The sequence below is a fragment of the Psammomys obesus genome, unplaced genomic scaffold (genome assembly GCF_907164565.1).
Source record: "Psammomys obesus unplaced genomic scaffold, mPsaObe1.curated_primary_1811, whole genome shotgun sequence".
Lineage (NCBI taxonomy): Eukaryota > Metazoa > Chordata > Mammalia > Rodentia > Muridae > Psammomys > Psammomys obesus.
The window spans coordinates 7850789-7871989 of record NW_026596147.1 but is presented as its reverse complement, the minus strand read 5'-3'; the positions used below and the strand labels follow the sequence as shown (position 1 = coordinate 7871989).

Here is a 21201-nt window from a genome sequence, read left to right as displayed (position 1 = left end):
TTCTTCTTCTTCTTCTTCTTCTTCTTCTTCTTCTTCTTCTTCTTCTTCTTCTTCTTCTTCTTCCCCCCCAAGGGACAAGTTCAGGCTTATCAGTGGGACAAATTATAGACACCTATGTCCCATGCTCAGCGTGCACACACTTGAAAAAGAGCGAGTAGACTGGAGGAGAACTGTCTATGGAATGGCCAGTGTAGACTAAAGATCAAGGGCATGCAGGGTAGTTCCTGGTGGGGTGATGCTTCTATGGGTAATGGCAGGGAGGCTTGGCTGGGGGGATCCTTGGGATCAGTGCCAAAAGTTAGCATATTATTTTAAATGTTTTTTCCAATTGTGCCACAAGAGACTCCGCTTTACAAGTAGCTTTTGATTTCATTTGGAAGATGGAGGATGGCTCTTCACCTGGTACCTTCTGCCCAGCACCACCCAATGGCACAGGCTGGTAAGCAATTTATTCCTGGAGTATAGAACCTGCTACCCTGTACATTGATTGGCGTGAACTGAGCTTAAGAGCGCATGGTAGTATTAACGCCATAACAAGAAAGCCAGGCCTGAGAACTTATTGGACACACCAGACTAAGGAAAGGGTGCAGCTCCCTCATCTGGACTTCATAAAGAGAAGGACACCTGACACTGAGATGGCGATGACCCTGACCTGCCATCTGACCATCAAATGTGTGCAAACAAGGGACAGGCAGTCAGAGAGCTCTGCTGTATAGGACTCGGCTATTCATGGTTGGTTGATCCCTGCCGTTAATGTGTCTGTTCAAATTGCTAAGACTCATAACAAAACCTTCGGCAGAGTGCAGGGAATCATAAGAAAGAAAGGGGAGTTAATATGACCTGGAGACGTCTGGAGCTCAGGGACTTTATGAGACTGTTTCTCCAACCAAGGACCATGTATGGATATAACCTAGAACCTCTGCTCAGATGTAGTCCATGGTAGCCCAGTATCCAAGTGGGTACACTAGTAAGGGGAACAGGGACTATTTCTGACATGAACTCAATGGCGGGCTTTTTGACCTCCCCGCCACCCTGAGGGAGGAGCAGCAGAGGACATTGCAGCCAGTCCTGAAGATACCTGATAAACCAGGGTTGGATGAAAGGGGAGGAGGTCCTCCCCATCAGTGGACTTGGAAAGGGGCAGGGAGGAGATGAGGGAGGGTGGGATTGGGAGGGAATGAGGGAGCGGGATACAGCTAGGATACAAAGTTAATAAACTAATATTAAAATATATATATATGTATATATATATATATATATATATATATACACATAAAAAAATTGCTGTCTGCTTCTCCACCCGTACATCCATCTGGCCCTGCTGCCCATCTGTCTGCCTGTTTCTTTGCCTAGACTCAATCAGTTCTTGCCCTTGTCTTTGATGGCTCTGTCACCCACTGCAGCTCAACTCTGACTCCATAGCAGAGCCTTCCAGAGACCTCCAACAGAATTAGTTATCAGCCCCAGGAGACTCTCTAACCCCCTAGGATCTTTGAAACGTCTTACACTCTACTGTGGCTCATTTGGCTCTTCACAGCAATTATGTTACTCATACATAATATAAAAAATTTTCTATGTAATGTGTAATGTGTGATCTCCGTGTGGTTAATGAACATTAATTACTGACTAAGATTGGAATAAAAGAAATCGTGTTTGCCTTGGCTAGGGGCATCCAAGGAAAATGAGAGTATTTGGCAAATTGCTGCCAACACACCTTGTGGATTTATTGCTATTCTATATATTCTGGCATTGTGGGAAGAGACAATGTGTTCATTTATGTTTGGACAAGGTATGCTCAGGACACTCTTTCATTCATTTGCAAATAATCGCTTGAGCTTGCAGCCTCCACAAAATCCTAGATACAGCTTCAGCTAAAGGCTAAATGAAGAACTTGTGAATGTGATTCTACCATTTCCGGACCTAATAAGAAGGAGCAGGTCAGGTCAAGTTCATCTAAGCATCAGACAGCAGCCCAGACTGCCCTCCAGCTGAGAGCAGGATAGGACTCCAAAGCCCAAAGAATCAAACTCGTAGTATAAATGAGTTTTTAAGTCCAATTAGCTAGCAAAGGCTAGGCTTGCCATGGCTTCAAGTCATTTGTTGGCTGAACTCAGAGGTCTGAAGGTTGTTTTCTTCTTTCCCAGATGGTTAAGGCATGAGAAGTTGGTTAGACACAGCAAAACCAACAGTAAAGCAGGTTTATGTCTTTGGAATGTGTAAGCAGGCGAGCTGGTCTGCCTCAGGTGAAACTATTCACTGCACATGAATCCCTGCCATTTGTTCTCTCAGAAGACAGGCTTTAAAGAGACATGGTGTGGCATTGTGAAGTCAGGTCTTGGATCGACAAGAACCCTTGTCTTAGACAGGTGCCCGGGCAATGTAAATGTGATGAGAAGCACTCACAGAGGTCATTTTTGAATCTCTCGGGGAAAGAGATGCTGGCGAGGACTTCTAGCACCTTTCATAAGGCACCCAAGCCAAGAGTCTTAGGCTATCTCAGACTCACTCTGCAGAGGTTGGAAGGTTCTACTTGCATCAGCCATTTCATTATAGTTATGAAAAGCTGCCTTATCCAGAGTACAACTATAGCGTAGCCAACACTTCCAGTATCTGGCTGATCAGAAACACCACAGCATTTCTGTAACTAGTGAAGGGTTTTAGAATTTCTTCCAGGGGAGCATTCTTGCTAGGTGAATGTTTTGGTAATTCTCCAAGCATGGACACAGTGTTGCCTGTGGGAGAAAGACTAGCTTGAGGGCTCCGTAGGAATCTCATGAGGATGTAGTATGACCTCTGTGCAATGGTGGTGTTAGAGTGGGCTCCCTGGCCCCTTTCCCTGGAGCTTAACCCAGCAGAGGCCTCTTCACAGGCAGAGGTTTTTACTGGTGATGCATCCCCTTTTGTTTTGTGGGAGTACTGCAGACTAACCTTCCCTAAAGATCATCTGCAGTGATGGAGTACTTATGGATTCCAGAATCTTCTACCTGCCTTCCAAGACTTTCTGTGGTGTAGCTCTGGGTGCAATTCCTGGCTTCGGTTCCATTTCGGAACACGTTAGCTAAGCTCTATAAATCGCCAGGTGCTGGTGGGTGAGTGGGTGGACACACGGATGGTAAAGGCATAGCACGGATTTCTTGCTCTCCAGTGCTATGAGCTCATCTACCCATCGAGGCGGCAGCAAGTAGCATTCCCACTTACTGTAGCCCCTTCCTGAGAGATGCCTCGCCCTTTACACACTGTGAACAGCCTCAGTTGAGTTTCTAGAACAAGATCCCAGAGACCGGGTACCTGTAAGCACTAGGACTTTTCACACTTCTGGAGGCTGGGAGTCCAAGGCCAGTGTATGGTAGATCCGGGTCCTTTCCCCAGCTCCTGGACAAGCATCTTCTGGTATGTTCTTAAATGTCACACTAACATCCAAGAGTTCAGCACATGAGCTTTGGGAGGTCCCAGCAGCCAGCAAGTGTTTCTCTTCATCATGGACACTTCTTAGCTACTTTAACTCTGCTCTTTTATTCCAAAATTTCAAAATGGTGGCACTCACCTCCACATGATGGAGAGGCCACTTCATTATCTTTAATTTTTTTTTTCCATTCCAGGTCTGTGGGTCTCATATCTCTGATCTGTGTTCTCAATCTCTGCTCTTGACGGTGGATATGAAATAACCATCATCTTTAAGTTCCAACACTGACTCCCCTGATAGGATGGACTACGACCTGGCATTGTGAGCAGAAATAAACCCCGTTCTCCACTTCGTTTGCTTTCTTTTCTGTCAGAATAGAAACTAGGACACATACTATTATATATAATACATTTGTTTACTTTTAGGTTAATTTTATTCCTTAGTTTTAAATTTGGAGAACACGAGAATGATGTTTTTAATTACATCTTTAAACATTATGAAAGTACAGATCGGGATCGAATGGCACGTTAAATGCTTTACTCGTGCTGCTGGCTCCACTGGCTGGTTTCTACTACTGTCCATTGCCTTTGGCTTCAGGCAGCCAACCGATGGCACTCAGGAAAGGGCAGACAGAAGAAAGTTTATCAAGTATCTATTTTAAACGATGTGGTCAAGGCTAAGGGGATGGAAGCAGCTGACAGTCCCTTGTCACCCACTGGCCTGAAGGAGGAAGAGAAGCGAGTGGTTACCCACCCGGCAAGACCAGCCATCATAGAAAGAGTCCCTAAATGGGCCACTGTCTTGGGGCAAAGGAACTGCCAATTGCTGGCCCAACCAGAAAAAAAAAAAAAAAAACCAGGAGAGTAAATACTCCATTGTCTCTCCCCAGCCCCACCTCCTTCTGGCCTCTATTGACTCCTTCATCCAGATCCAGCTGGAAGAGGGCAGGAGAGCTGATTGGTACAGTCTTTGGCAGGGCAGCTCCCCAGTGGAGAGCTGGGAAGAGGGGGATGGGAGGAAAGATGGCAGAAATCCAGGTAGGCAGCTCACTCATGGCGCTGGTGACTCCCGCCTCTGATCACATTGCCCACAACACGTGTCTTCTGCAGGTTTCCCTGCCTTTCCTCTTAGGTCAGAGAAGGCCACCTGCCTCTGTGTAGGATGATCCCTTAAAGAGGAGGGCTGGAAAAGCAAGAGGCTCCCAAATGGCTGTCTGTAGCCAGGATACCACAAAAGGGCAGATCCGAGAAACAGACATGGCCTGGAGGGACACGTTAATACTTTGAAGCTGACTCATCAAATCCAACCCGTAATCAGTTAGCTCCTTGGGCCACCGAGCCGAGTATTATGAAAGAATACCTTGCCCTTAATTAATGCCTGGCAACAGATACAGGCATTCTCTCTTCCTAGAAATGCAGTGCTTCGACTAGTCAGACCATGTACAGAACCCACACTTTTGCAGAATTACTCAGCCACAATCTCTTCCCCAACTTGTATTATGTGGTAATAACTAAAATGTTCTAGAGAGACAGGAGGAAACTGTGTGTAGACAGTTATATGCCAAGGTTTGAGGACATAAGATATTCTGAATTATAGCTGGGTGATAGTGACACACACCTTTAATCCCAGCACTCAGGAGGCAGAGGCAGGAGGATCTCAGTGAGTCTGAGGCCAGCCTGGTCTACAGAGCAAGTTCCAGGAAGGTCAGTGCTACAGAGAAAAACCCTGTCTCAAAAAAAAAAAAAAAAATCCAAAACCCAAAACCCAACTACTCTCTCCCCCAAAAAACGCACTGCTGCCACCACCACCAATAAAAAGCTCCAAAAACAGAAACAAACAAACAAAAAACAAAAACAAAAAAAAAAATTACCGAATTGTAGCATTACTATGACCGAGTAAGTTTTGGAGTTTGTTTTGAATTTTCAGTTCATTGTTCTTTACTTTTATGAATGGGAATGGTTAGGACAGACTTGAAGGCATCAGTGACATACAGGGTGGGCCGCAAATCTCTAAAGTTCAAGCCACCGATAAACTGGCAGTGAAAAGCATCGGACCCGTCTGTGGGGAGTGGATCGCTCATCTGTAATCTTCTGCAGAAGGTAAATGGAGGCTGGGGCACCTCAGTCTGCAGCTATAAAACACACACACACACACACACACACACACACAGACACACACACACACACACACACACACACACACACACACCATTAAAAGTTAACTAAATTTTTAAAAATTCTTTAGTAGAGCTTTGAGGGCTGAGAAGTCCAAGGTCAAGGCACTGGCAGGTTCCCTGATGAAGATCTGACCTGTTTCCAAGCCAGTGGATGGGAGGGACATTGTCCCTCACATGGCAGAAGGGACAGAAGGGCAAAGGGATGAGTTCCTACAAGCCCCTGTAAAGACATCTAACCCCACTCACAGAGGAGCACGAGTCCTCCTTCAGTCATCTCTTCATACTGCCACCGTGGGCCTCAGGGTCCAACAGCCAGATTTCAGAGGGGACACATTCGCCCTGGTTTAGGAGAGGCTTCAAGACAGTGACTGGAGTGACCTGTAAGTAAATTTGTTGTCAGGTGTTACAGTTTTAGAGGTGATCCCGTCAGCTGGGGGGGTGATTAGCAGGAATGTGGCTAAATGATAACCCTGAACGAACGTTTTGCGGTAGTAAGGCATAACGCAGCCTATGGTGAGCGTAATTAGAGCCTTCGAAACGATGTGTGTTTCCTCTGCTCTCCTGGCATAACTTCAAGCAGCCATCCACTGCTCAGAAGTCAGTTCCCTGTGCGAATCTAACACCTTGTCTACAACCACTAGTTCAAACTTTGAACCATCATCGGACATATCTAAATAGCCACAGGTTCAGTCAAGCCCGCCAACTGATAACATGTGTTCTGCAAACATTTTGTCTTATAAGTTAGTTGTGTTTGAATTATTGAATTTTGAGAGTTCTTTATATATTGTGGATATAAGTTCCTCATCATGTATGTAATATCCCCTGTGTAGTTGGTGATGTTTTTTGGTTATATTTTTACAGTCTTGGAGTTCAGGATCTTCCTGTGTCAGCCTGGCTAGTGCTGGGATCACAGGCATTTACACAGAGCTTGAAAGTATCTTCAAATTGCAAAAGTTTTAAAAATTAACACTCTTTTTTTTTTTTTTCAGTTTTTCTTCCCTTTTGCACATGACAGTGACAAGTGTCTGAGATTGGGAAGGCTTACCTTAATCATTCTTTCAAGAACGTTCAAGTGTTGGCACTGACATGCTGGCTAGGGTCATTTGAGTTCATCTTTGCATACCGTGTGAAGAAGTGTAGCTTGCACTCACCCAGCTGAGTCAACGCTAGTCATTCCAAGGACCATTTCTTGCCTGCTCCATTTTGTTGGCATTTTTATTATGAATAGTTGACCACGGGTCAAAGCCTTTATCCCTGTGCTTTCAAACCTTCTCCGGCAAGCAGCAAGACTTTCTTTCCAGCTGCTGGCAGTTCACTCCTGATCCCTATAGCCTATTTTTCTGTTTTGAAAAGTAGCCGTTCTATTCAGATTCTAATTTAGAATAATTTGATTCCTTTGACCTTCGCCTTAGAACATTCAAAAGTATCATCCTGGCCCTGGCTTGGGCACTTCTGCTTCTGCCTCACCATAGTCTTCATGGTCACCAGATACCCCAATCCTCAGTCCTAAGACAAACATTCTCTGGCCTTGCTGCCTTTCTTCTGGAGCCATGCTTAGATGACAGAGCCTTTTACCTGCTTCTTGGACACGGGCTTCCCGTGTTCAGAGCTGCAGCAATCCGTCAGGTTAGTTTTTCTTTTGAGACAGTGTCTCACCATATATGTAGCCTTGGCTGTCTTGGAACTCACTACATAGACCAGGATGGCCTTGAACTCACAGAGATCCTCTTGCCTCTGCCTTCCAAGCATAGGGATAAAGGGTGTGTGGCACCATGCCCAGGAGATCCAGCAAGCCCTTTCCACCTTCTTCCAACTTACCCTTTCGCTACTTTCTTCTGCTTTCAGTGGGCAGATAGAATATTACTTCAGGACTATTCAGGCAAGCCTGAAAATATATTTAATCAGCTGATTTGGGAATCTTAATGAAGTCCCCCTTTCCATGTAATATGGCACAGTCAGAGGCTCCAGTAATTAGGACGCGGACGTCTTTGGAACATCATTATTCAGCTCACACACAGAGGCCAGAATTATTGAGTGAGTGCTGTAATTTTGATTGAGAATGGTTTTAGGCCACTTGAAAGACGTGTCACATAATAATTCTAGGTTGACAACTTCAGCATGTGAGAGGCAACCCATTGTCTTCTAACGTGTCATTCATTTTTCTGGGAAGTTAGCAGAATATATTACTGTTATATTTAAATGTTAATATGTCCTTAAAAAGCCTTTTAAAGATTTATTTTACTTTTAATTGTGGATTTTGTGTGGGAACATGCATGCAGGAGTTTGAGTGCCAGTGGAGGTGGTGAGAGGCCTTGGGCCCTCTGGAGCTGGATTCTCCTGAGCCGCCCAGCATGGGTGCTGGGAAATGAACTCAGTTCTTCTGGAAAAGCAGCTAGTTCTCTTAACTGCTGAGCCATATAATTTTTAACCAAATGCTGGGTGATGCTATCTTCTACCAAAGCAGGTCCATTATTTCCCTTGCCAAGCAGCTAACCTGGTAGTCGATCTCTTTTGTTCAATGAGGAAAACAAGGTTGTAGTCTGGGTTATCCCCTTGACACAGCTCACTGTGCTTTTGGGTCAGCATTCTCCCACTGACAGGGCTTTCGGCTGAAGACTGTCGTGTGTTGTGTTCTTTTCTCGTTTCATCTTCCCTTCCTATGAGGCTGCCACAAGCTTCGCTCCGACCCTCATCTGAGGTTTGTATTCTTTCCTCTTGTGTGGCTGTCTCTGAGAGAAAACCCTCAGTGAATGAGGGCCTCCTGTGGTCTCTTTAGCCGTGGCTCGCCCTGTGAGAACCAGCTATCTCCTCCATCTCCTCGGACAGAAGCTGGGTCTTCAGCTCTTTGCTGGTGCTCAGGATAATCCCTCTTGTATAACCCCGCAGGTCAGTGGGCGCAGACATTCAGACCTTTGCCTTATGTTCCTCTCCTCTGAATTTTATTACCTTCCCTCTTACTGCTTCTTCAGCAGTGTGGCACAGCAGACTTGCTCATATGTTATCTAGCTTTCTGAGGTGTTACTGGAAGAACAGGAGTCTGATAAGTTCTAGGAGTCCCCTCCTTCTGTTCTTCTGCCCTCTTCCCCGAAACAGTCTCTGACTATATCTCATGATGGCCTTGAAATCCCTTTATAATCTAGGTTGGCTTCAAACTCATGACCCTTCTTGCCTCTGCCTCCTGAGTGCTAAGGTTATGGGATGTCCAACTGGCCTCAGCATATATATTTAATTTCGAGTGCTTATTAAAGCAAGACTTTTTTTTTTTTGAGCACTAATGTGTTCTGTTGTCAGAAATGGAAGGTCAAAATGCATATTTTTTTTTCCTTGATAGTAAGTGTGCTCCCTATAAAATATGCTGTCTTTACCAGCATGTTTTTTTAAATTATTTTCTTCACAATTTACTCATTATATATCCCAATTGCAGCCCCCTCCCTCAATTCCCCCAGTCTCACTCCCTCCCTCTTCCCCCGTCCCCTTCCCCTGAAAGGGGGAGTTCCCCACTATTGCCATCTGCCATCAAGTCTCATCAGGACTGCTTGGATTTACTTCCTTTTGGCTAGGCAAGGCTGCATCACCAGGGGCGAGTGATCAGAGAACAGTCAACTGAGTTCATGCTAGAGGCAGCCTCTGATCCCCTCCCTCAGAGATCCACATGGAGACTGAGCTGCCAATCAGCACATCTGAGTAGGGGGTCTAGGTCCTTTCCATGCATGGTCTTCCGTTGGTGCTTCAGTCTCTGCAGGACCGCCTGGGCTCAGATCTTTTCATTTTGTTGGCCTCCTTGTGGGCTCCTGTCCCCTCCATGTCCCTCTAATCCCACCCCTCTCTTCCTCCATAAGACTCCTTGCATTCTGCCAAAAGTTTGGCCCTGAGTCTCAGCATCTGCTTTGATCCCCTGTTGGGTGAATTCTTTCAGAGGACTATAGGAGTAGGCTCCCATCCTGTTTCCTCTCTTCCACTGCTTCTGGTGTCTATCCTGTTTGCCATTCTGAATGAGATTTAAGTATCCTCCCTAGGGTCCTCCTTAGTGTTTAGCTTCTTTAGGTCTGTGGATGTCTGTTCTATATTACACAGCTAATATCCGCTTATTAGTGAATGTATACCACGCCTGTCTTTCTGCTTCTGGGTTACCTCACTCAGGATGATCTCTTCTAGTTCCATCTATTTGCCTGCAAATTTCATGATTTCCTTGTTTTTAATAGCTGAGTAGTAATCCAATGTGTAGATGTACCACAATTTCTGTATCCAGTCCTCTGCTGAGGGACATATAGGTTGTTTCCAGATTCTGGCTATTACAAATAAAGCTGCTATGAACATATTTGAGCAAATGTCCCTATTGAATGGTGGGGCATCTTTTAGGTATATGACCAGGAGTGGTATAGCTGGATCTTGAGGTAGTCCTATTTCCAATGTTCTAAGAAAGCACCAGATTGATTTTCAAAGTGGTTGTGCAAGTTTGCACTCCCACCAGCAATGGAGGAGGGTTTCCCTTTCTCCACATCCTCTCCAGCATGTGTTGTCACTTTTTTTATTTTGGCAATTCTGATAGGTGTAAGATGCAATCTCAGAGTTGTTTTGATTTGCATTTTCCTACCAGCATGTTTTAATTCTGATAGAAACACAGTTTTTAGTCATAAAGTTCTAGCCTAATTACCTTTTCAAATCATGCTTAAGATTTTCAAAATAAACTCATACATCAAGGCCAGGCCTGGGTGGAGCTCTGAGTACCTGGGTCGGGAGGCTGTGCCTGAGTGCCAGGTTGACCATGCTGCAGTGGGCCCAAGGAGGATGTGAGTGGAGCCAACTGAGATGGCAGTGTAGGTGGTGCTGGAGGTGCAGATGGCACAGGTGGGGCAGGTGGGGCATGCAGGGCAGGTGGTATCAGCAGTACAGGTGATGCAGGCAGGTATAGGCGGTGCACGAATTTCGGGTGGGGCAGGCAGTTCATCTCAAGTCTGACCCTTTCCTAGCTTGTCCCAGCCATGCTCTGAGCACAGAAAAGGGGGAGGTGATGGGTTTGTGTGTAGGGGAGTTGAAGATGACACAGGAAGTGACTCCCCGTTTACCTATACCAGAACTGAAATGCACAAAAAGGCGGAGACCATCAGAATGTTTCATTCATTCTGTCATTATCTTAGGGCGTTCTGACAGGAGAGAGGATTGAGCAGAAATCTTTCCAGAGCAGCTGGTTGTCTGCAGCCTCAACAGAGACAGAAATGTTGGCAGGACTAACAGGTCATCCCATGAGAGTTGTTGGCTGGTGTCATTCCCATCCTCATATAATTTGGTTTTGCCATGTTGATGTTCATACACAAGCCATGTAGCAGATGATGGATCAAGGCTTTTTGGGATGTTTGTTTGTTTTGTTTGTTTAATACAGGACAAACCCACAAAGACTGGTCATGTACTTGCTTCCAATCCATATGTGGTGGTTTAAATAAAAATGGTCCCCATAGGCCACAGGAGGTGGTGATATTAGGAGGTGTGGCCTTGTTGGAGTAGGTTTTGTCTTGTTGAAGGAAGTATGTCACTGGGGGCAGGTTTTGAGGTTTCAGAAGCTGAAGCCAGGACTAGTGGTTCACTGTCTCTTCCTGCTTCTTCAGCTGCTTCTCCAGCACCATGTCTGCCTGCATGCTGCCATGCTTCCCACTATGATGATAATGAACTAAACCTCTGAACTGTCAGCCATTCCAATTAAATGTTTTCCTTTAGAAGAGTTGCCGGGGTCATGGTGTCTCTTCACAGCAATAAACCCCTAACCAAAACACCATACAAACCCCAAAGAGCTCTGAGTATGAGAGAATTGAAGTTCAATCCATACTGTTCCTCAGGTCACTGCTGGGAAAGTATGTCTTGGATGCTTGAGCTGCCAGGGACCCTCTGTCAGGAAGACTAGGATGAACACAGGAGACTCACAGCCTTATACATCAGGACATGGTTGAAGCCAGGATCCACAGTGGCTCCATTTTGTACTAAGTGGCTCCAATGTTTACTAAGCATTTGTACAGTCAGATGTCAGCGGTATCTGTGGCTGGCTAGTGCAGTGGTTGGAGGACAGACTGGAGCAAACACAGCAGCATTTGTAGGAGCTGCAATGAGAAAAGGAAGACCTTACAGAGGAGCTGTGCTTCCCGAGAATAAAGCAGAACAAAAATGTGAGCAGGTGAAAATAGCCGGCAGACAATTTAGCCAACTACATTAATTTTGAAGAAAATAAAGTTGGAGGGCTTGATTTACAGAACTTCCATACTTACTATAAAGATACAGTAATCAAGATACTACGGTATTCACAGAAGAATAGACATGTAGATCAATGAAATAGAAAAGAAAATCCAGAAATACACCCACAATAATACGCCTGACTAATTTTAACAAAGTGTGAAAGTGGTCCAACGAAGAAAAGACAGTCATTTCAACAAATTGAACCTCCACAGGCCAACAAAATAAATTCAAAAAGTACCCCAAAACAGGATGGATTTAAATGTAAGACGAAAAACTTTTAGAAAAAAAATCATACAAGATTCAGGAGACATGTTCTCAAGCTTTCACTCAAAGCCCAATCCACAAGAAAACAAAGTAGGCGTATTTGACTTTGTCAAAATTAGACCTTTTTATTTTGTTAAAAAAAAGTTTAAGAAAAGGAAAGGCAAGAAATTGCTTGTAAACCATGTGGCTGTCTGATCAATATGAAAAGATAATATGCCCCAAACTCAAAAAGAAACAGTGAAAGTAGAAAGTAGAAAATTTGTAATATTTAAATCGCTGTAAACAGAATGAAATAGATGTAGCAAGCTGGAAAGATGCTCAGATTCACAACAACTCCTCCAGGCATGGACCAATCTGACTCACAGGCCACTCATTTTCTCTAAAAACAAAACAAAGCAAAAAAAAAAACAAAACAAAACAAAACAAAAACCACCTTAAATCTGCCTTTTTTTTTCTGTTTGTCTCTTTTTTTGTCTTAGATTTTTATTTTGTTGTGTGTATGTATTGGCACATGTGCTTATGGAGGGCGGGACACTGGGTTCTGGAGCTGAAGTAACAGACAGCTGTTAGCCATCCAACGTGGCTGCTAGGGAGCAAACCCAGGTCCACGGAAAGAGCAGCCTGAGCTTTTAGGCTCTGAGCCCTCTTTCCAGACCCTCGGTCATCATTTTCACTTTTTGATTATCAAGACATTCCCCTTGGCAGCACACAGAAGCCCACGCCGACTAGGATGCACTGTTATTATTCCGTGGGTCTACCTCTTACTGCCTGTGCTTAAATCTATGTCAAAACCCTTTTCGAACAAACTTTGAAGGCTAGCATACACACAGTACGAACATATTAGAAATTAAACTACTTTCACATTTTAAAAGGATTTAGTTATTTATTTTTTTATTTTGCAGGAATGTGTGTGCGCACACCACATATGTGCCTTGTGCCCACAAGGCCAGTGTGGGGGATGGGGAGTTAGATTCCCCCAGAGATGGAGTTACCAGCAATTGTGGGCTCATCTCATATAGATGCTGAGAGTCGATTGAGGCCCGCTACAAGAGCAGCAAGTGCTTTGAACCTCTGAGCCATCTCGCCAGCCCCAACTATTTTGATTTTTAAATTGGGCATACTTTTTTTTTTTTCCCCATCTAGAACAAATGTGATAAATATCTGGAAGTTAATGACTTTGTCTCAATTTTCAGGGACGTTTGGGCACATGTGACTTTTTTTCAAAGCCCTGTTCTCAGTCACGTCTAAAAGTCTAAAACTTCATGAGGATTGGGTCTTGTGGGGGAGGCTACCTAAAACAGCGTTAAGAGATTCTGGCTTTTTCTATGATTGAAGACCCAATGCAAATGCTTCTGAGGTTATTTTTTTTCTAATACATCATTGTGAATGAGAGCCTGTTCTTTTATGAATGACTTTTTTTTTTTTTTTTTTGCCTCTGGAATGTTTTGATATCTGCAGGTTTCCGATACAAGTTATCTGATTTGCCATAGAGTTTTCTTAAATCAGTTTATTTTCTGCGGGCTTGTTCTTTCCTCTCGGCAATCTGCCATGCCCAGGGATCTCAGAGGAGGGAGGGCTCCTTTCCTAGGGAATGTATGTTGAGGGCAAGCTGGCAGGCCATAATTTCCCCTGGTGGAGATCTCAGACACCTGGGGTTCACTTTGTTTTCAGAGGGAAATACAATCAAGGAGAGGATTTGGCAACTGCATTAAAACAAAACAAAGCAAAACAAAAACAGAAGGGATAAATGACCTGCTGGTATTGCAGTGAGCAGAAGAACACCTGCAAAACTTGTGAAACTGTGTTTGTCTACCGGGTGGCTCTGTCGTTATTATCAGCTACGCCACGTGAAGCAGCACCGAGGCTCCATACGTGGCCAGCCATCTGGGAAGATGATGGCAGTGTAGAATGGATTGTAGCCGTAGCCCACCACTCCCCCGTCCTCCCAACAGCCTGGATGGAGCACAACCCTGTCGGACTATCAATGACACATATAAGTCCCACTTCGGTGGCTGTACGTTCTTCCTTTGTTTATTCCTTAAGGAATCCAAATGGTCTGTGCACAAGAACAAAAAGCAGAATGAAGGTGAAAGGAACTTGGCATCTGCCCCAAGTTAAAAAGAGCCAGACCCCAACGTGACAGCCTCAGCTTATTAACTTTTTAAACTATACTTTCCGGTGATGCAAACTCAATGGGTGCTTGCAGTGGAAATCAGCTGCACAGAATGATCCGAACATCGTCTCTCAGCAAGTCCTTAACTTCAGGGTTTTAGATACACCAACCATTCATCATGTCATGTCAGCCCAGCCCTCTGGGTGATGTCTTTTCTCTCATTCCTCATGCCTTCACTCTCTTCTAGCCGACCATGCCTTTCCTTGTCTCTTCTTTCTTTTTCTCCTCCTTCCCAGTATATTCCTGATTCTACAGCTGCAGCAATGAGGCTAGGTTTCATTTTGTAAGGAATATTTATCAGTTTTCTCTTACAAATAACAAGTTCTCTCCTTAAATGATCCCTGTGTAAGAGGCAGGGCATGGTTATTTCATGGTGTCCAGTTTGGAAGAGGAGTTGTTTACTATGTGATTGCTTGTCAATGCTAGCAAGATTTAGTAGCTCCCTGTCACTCAAGAGTTAGATCCTGACAAGCTAACAATGTGGACACTAGTGGTGCTAAATATCTTACCAGTTTTTTGGGGGGTGGGGTGGGGAGATGTGTGAATTATCCTGAAGAAAACCTAGGTGAGGAATCAGAATAGATAGACCAGCATCCAGCACCACTTTGGGACATTTTGATAAAGTGTGTCAGGCAAACAAAAACAGACCCACTATTACCAACAATCTGCTGGAGAGATCAGCCGTTAGAAGCGCTTGTTGCTTTTACAGAGAACCCAGGTTCAATTCCCTGCACCCAAACAGTGGTTAATAACCATTCAGAACCACCATTCTAGGAGGTCCGACCCTCTTCTCCTACATCCTGTGCTGCACAGTTATGCATGCAGACAAAACAGTCACACATGTAAATTAAAGTAAAGAAACCTAAATCTAAAAAGTCAGAATTTTGAGGGTTGTTGTGTCATCGGCAGGTTTTGGGAGAGAGATCATTGTGGGATTAGTTTTTGTGGTTAGTGTCAGAGTAGTTCTCTAACCCAGTACAGAGCCAATGTCCTAAAAGAAAGCAGTTCACACAAGCGTGGCTACCGTAATGAGCGCCCCAACTCTCTGAAAAAAATGAAGGGTGAGTCATGACGCTGAATATGCATTCAGACTCTGACGCTCAGCTGCCTGTGCTTGCATTCTGGCATGGTGACTTCACAGCTGAGACCTGGCACACATTACATGTCCTCATCTGTGAGATTGCGATAAGATCACGTACCCAGTGTGTATCCAAGTCCGTTGTGTGAAGTAAGTGGATGATACAGAACACACTTAGCATGGCTCTTAACACATAAGGGAGCATCGTATAATTGCCAGCTGTTCCTGTTTCTCATTTGAGATGAGTGACAGCTTAAGGCATCAATAGCTCATGGGATTCAGTAGCTGAGAAAATGACGGCAAGTGTTAAATAAACTTCTAAATACTTTGTATGTGATAAGATACAGCCAAAGATGGACTCACTTGAAAGGAAGCTTTGGAAGGCTCATATTTAGGACAAATGGTCCCTCTGGGATAGGAATCTGGTGGAAATCCCAGACTCCTACTGTGGCGATTTGAATGAGAACGGCCCCCATGCACTCCTATGTTTCAATATTTGTTCCCCAGTTGGTGGAACTGCTTGGGAAGGATTAGGAGGTGTGGCCTGTTGGAGGAGGTGTGTTACTTGGGGTCTGGGGTGAGCCTTGAAGTTTCAAAAGAACACACCAGGCCCGGTGCCTGTGGTCCTGTAACTTGGGGATCGGGTGTGAACTCTCAGGCACTTCTCCAGCACCAGGCCTCACTGTCTGCTGCTGTACACCTCCATCCCAATGAGAATGGAGTAAACCTCCGAAAATGTAAGCAGGCCCCCAATTAATGCTTTCTTTTATAAAAGTTCCCTTGATCTTGATGCCTCTTCACGGCAACAGATCAGTGACTAAGACCCTGGTAACATTTCACTGAGTGGTTTGTTTGAGCAACATTGTTCTGACATAGACTCCACTGGAGCCGGGGATCACAGACCCAGGTGCCCAGATTCAAACACTTGTGTCATAAAAACAAAACCGCACACCATCTTATTTCTTTATTAAAATGAACTTTTCAAAGATGTCATAATTAAACGTATCATTGAGACATTATTTCCTGCCTAGGTTTGCATAAATTATAGCTTCCCGTGAAACTCTATTCGCATCTTGCCAAAGAGAAAGTGTTCCACGGTTCAGCTCTTTATGGGTGGGCGTGTGGGTGCTGGTGCCAGCTTGCATAGAGCATGTGTCACTGGAGGAGAAGCTTGGGTGTTGCTCCTCAGGTGCCTTCCGCCTTTTGTCTGACACAGAGTCTTTCATTGGTTAGAATTTCACCATGCAGAGCAGGTTAGCTGGGCTGTGAGCTTCCATGGTTCTTCCTGTCTTTTAAGATGGGAGCGTCTTGGCACTATTGGTTTCACAGCTATACATCAGTGCATCTGGTTTCTTACATGGTAGTTTCATACTGTTGCTTGTTACATAGTAGCTGCCTTCATTTTTTTTTTTTAATAGGTTTTATTGATACAGGGTTTCTCTGTGTAACAGCCCTGTCCTAGGCTGCTGTGGGCCAGGCTGGCCTTGAACTCACAGAGAATCACCTGCCTATGCCTCCCCGAGTGCTGGGATTAAAGGCAAGCCGCAGCACACCCGGTGTGTAGCTGCCTTCTCAAGAGGGATGAGTGGGAGCCAGGAAATCACTGAGGCCTATGCCCAGATCTGGGACAGTATGCCACCAGCTCTATTCTGCTGGCTAAAGAAATCCCAGTGTTGTGGGGAGAGTGGGGGTGGGAGGACAGAGGGCTTGTAGAGAGAAGAGAAACCGTGGGCAGGGGCATCTATTTCTGAGACAAGCTGGAGACCTACGACAGAACAGGCTTCTGGGAAGATATGAGGGTGACTCTAGCTGAGATCCCTAGTAGCAGGGGTCATGGAGACTGAAGAGGTCACCCTTTAACCAGACAGGACTCCTAGTAGAGAGAGAAGAACGTCAACCCACCCACAAAACCTTCAACCCCAAATTTACCCTGCCTACAAGATATGCAGGGATAAAGACAGAGCAGAGATTGAGGGAATGTCCAGCCAATGCCTGGCCCAACCCGAGGGAGAGAGCCAACCTTGACGCTATTAACAACACTCTGCTAGGCTTGCAGATGGAAGCCCAGCATAGCTGTCCTCTGAGAGGCTCCACCCAGCAATGGCTCAAAACAGATGCTCAATACAGAGACTCAGAGCCAAACATTAGGCAAAGTGTAGGGATCCTTGTGGAAGAGTGGCGGGAAGGAAAGAAGGATTTGGAGTCCACAAGAAGACCAACAGAACCAACTCACCTGGGTGTAAAGGGGCTTGCAGAGAATGAAGCACCAACCAAGACATGCATGGACTAGGCCCCCTACACAGATGTATCCAATGGGCTTGGATCTTCATGTGGGTTCCCTAGTAAGGGGAGCAGGGGCAGTCTCTGACAAAGACTCTATTGCATGCTTTTTGGTTGCTTCCACCTGGTGGGGCTGCCTGGCCACTGAGGAAGAGGATGTGCTCAGTTCTGATGTGACTTGATGTGCTGGGGTGGGGTGGTGGTGGGGAACTCCCTTTTTCTGAGGGGTAGGGGAGAGGGGCTAGGGAGAAGAGGGAGGGAGGTGGGACCAGGAAGACAGGAGGGAGGAGGCTGTAAGTGGGAAGTAAAGTGTATAAATTTTAAAAAATTTAAAAAAATCACAGTGTTTGAGCGAAGAGACAGACTGTACCTCCTGATGGAGGTTTTATCACGCAAATGCACATGAACAGGAGCTAGTATGGCAGCCATCTTTAGAAAACACCTTCACCACCATAAATTCCAAACTGAAGGCACGTGGCTGGAATGAGCCTCCTTGGGTGTTGATTGTTTGGGCTTCTGTTCTAGCTCTGTGGACAAGAAGTAACTGAAACCCTTGGAGAAGGGTAACTTCAGCGAAGTCTTCCTTTTCCAGCAAGACTACAGTTGACTGCAGGCAGCAAGAGGCACTGACTATTTCATTCATCAGGAATCCTTTTATCCCATTAAAGCCCATGTACCTCGAACTTCAGACTTGGGAACACGGAGGGAAATGCTCTCCACAAAGTATTGTGCTGGCGCTGGGAATTATGGGATTAGGGTTTTCAAAGACTTCCTTCACCTTCTTCCAGAACGTTCCCCCCCCCCACCTCCCAGCAAATTGGCATAAGAATTTCCTACTAATAATCTAACAGTGGTCTATTTGGTGGGTTTTTAACTCCTTCAGAACCCAGCCTGCCCGTTGAGGAAGCCTGAGCCTGGAGCCAAATCTGGTTCAGATCTTGGTGTGATCAAATAGAGCCTTACTTCTCTGTTTGGAAAATTAGAGTAACAGTTGTTCTTTACAATTCCTTACAGGTTTTATATAAGAATGAAACAGTTGATAGACGTTAAATATTTTCCTTTGGAAAACAGGAACTCAAACGGCTGCTGGGGTTGCCATAAAGATCTCAGATACGAAATCTAGGGTAGGAAGCAATTCTTTACTACTGTGATTATGTTCATTATCAACTTGACAGAAGTCAGTATCACCCAAGAGATGGGCTCTGGGCATGCCTGGGGGGTGGGTTGTCTTCTTTACACTTTCTGGTGTGGAAGACCTACCTAAATTGTGCAGGACCAAGCTCTGTAAGTGAGAAAAAAAAAGAGCTCAGCCCTAACAGTCATTCATCCCTCTCTCTCCGCTTCTCTGTGGATGCCATGTGACCAGCTGGCCGTGGTGACGGTGGCGGTGACTGTGGCTGTGACCGTCCTGCCGTGCCAGTGGGGTTGATAATAATGGAAGGCAGTGAGAGAATTAGGACCCCAAAGAATTACCTTGCCTTATTGCTACTGAGTTCTAGTAATATATCCTCTAAGATGGCAAGCTTGCCAACAACCATGTGAGGGGCCTGGAGGTGAACCCAGAGCAGGTGAACTCTCAGATGAGACCACAGGCAACCTCATGAGAGATGGATGGGCTGAGGCATTCAGGTCGGCCAGGCCCAGGTTCTCGACCAACCATCACTGGGAGATGATAAATGTCTGCTGCGCTAAGCTCAAAAGTTTGAAGGCAATTTGTTACGTAGTAACAGATAAATAATATGGACGTCAAATACAACTTATTCATGGGCACTGTTGGAGGGTCTTTGGGGAGACTGCCTGCCAGTAGCCGGTCAGCCAAACTGACTGTGTGGTGTTGGCATGGAACTAGACTGTAGGTTTAGATTCTAGCTTTATAGCCTGATTGCCGGGCAATTCAGACAAATTACTTATATTCTGCGTGCCTCCGGCTCCTCATCCATAATGTAACAAGAATGGGCAGTCGCTACTTGAAAGACAGTTACAAGAACGAAAGACCTTTCCATACCCTTAACACGCTGGATGGAGTAAATTTCACTCTACCATCATTGTCCGGAGGGGTTGTTGCTGAAGAAAGACCACGAATGGCATCTGGATCAAGATGTAAAAGAGAATACGGGTGTACCGGCTGGTTTGTGTGTCAGCTTGACACGAGCTAGTCATCACAGAGAAAGGAGCCTCAGTTGAGAAAATGCTCCTTTGAGATCCAGCTGTAAGGCCTTTTCTCAGTTAGTGATCAGTGGGGAAGGGCCCGGCCCACTGGGGATGGTGACACTCCTGGACTGTTGGTCCCAGGTTCTATAAGAAAGCAGGTTGGGGAAGCAATGGAGGGAAACAGTAAGCAGTACCCCTCTATGGCCTCTGTCGAAGTTCCTGGCTCCAGGCCTTGCTTGAGTTCCTGTCCTGACTTCCTCCAATGATGGGCCATATATGATATGGAAGTGTAAACCAAATAAATCCTTCCTTCCCCAACTTCTTTCTTGGTCATGGCGTTTTATTGGAGGAATAGAAACCCTATCTAAGAAAGTGGGTTAGACTCACCCAATCCTTGAAAGCTGAGCCATCTGTTTTGGAAGAGAGAATCCCTCTCTGAAGACTCAGGGGCAGATGAGGGCAAGGTTGAATGTTAATCTCAACTGAAACATGGCTTGTTTTAGTCCCTCAGAGCCTTGACAGAAATTGCAGGATGTAGAAACTCTTATTTATTTTTTAAAGATTGAATCCATCTTTCAAGAATCATCTACTTTAGAGCATGGCTCCTTGGTTACTCTCGACTTGGCTTGTTGCTGCTCTGGGATAATAGTTCAAAGAAGCCATTTAGTCACACAAATCCTGACAGCCTACCTTTGGATAGGAGGTGTCTGGGATGGGCTCCATGGGGAAGAGTATCTGGTTGAGAACACGAGAGCTGAGCGTGTTGAAAACAGGACTTATTTTCCTAGGGAAATGCATGCATTGCATTTACAGCGGGGGTTGCTATATTCTTGCTCAAACACCACTTGTGGAAAAGAAACACTGTGGCAGAGGCCTTTAAACCCAGCATTTGGGAGGCTGAGGCAGGCAGATCTCTGCAACTTTGAGGCCAGCCTGGTCTATATATCAAGTTTCAGAGCAGCCAGGACTACATAGAGAGAACCTATTTCAAAATACTCTCCTTAAAACAAAACAAAACAAACCACCAAACGAACGAACAACAATGACAACAAAATAAACCTGGTACGGTAGTGACCCTCTGGTACAGGCATGGCTGCCTGAAGGCAAGTTGACCAATAGTGTCACTGGTGCCTCTGGGTTGAGAAGTCTGGGCTGGTTAGCTTTTTGTCACCTTGACAGAAGTCAGGGACATCTGGGAAGGGGAGTCCCAACTGAGAAAATGCTTCCATCAGATTGGCACATAGGCAGTTCTTGATTAATCATTGATGTGGGATGATTACAGAAGAGCAAGTGGGCGTGGACAGCAAGGCAGTAAGCAGCATCCCTCCATGGCCTCTGCCTCAGTTCCTGCCTCCAGGTTCCTGCCTCCAGGCTCCTGGCTCCAGGCTCCTGCCTCCAGGCTCCTACCCTGACTTCTTTTCGTGACCAACTACAAAGCTGTAAGAGGAAATAAA

The 21201-nt window shown here is 45.3% G+C and overlaps 1 pseudogene; it reads left to right on the top strand.

The window, feature by feature from the left end:
- The window catches only part of LOC129666457 (lys-63-specific deubiquitinase BRCC36-like), a 31989-nt pseudogene extending 20243 nt beyond the window's left edge, over window positions 1–11746 (top strand).
- The last annotated feature ends 9455 nt before the right edge of the window (window positions 11747–21201 follow it).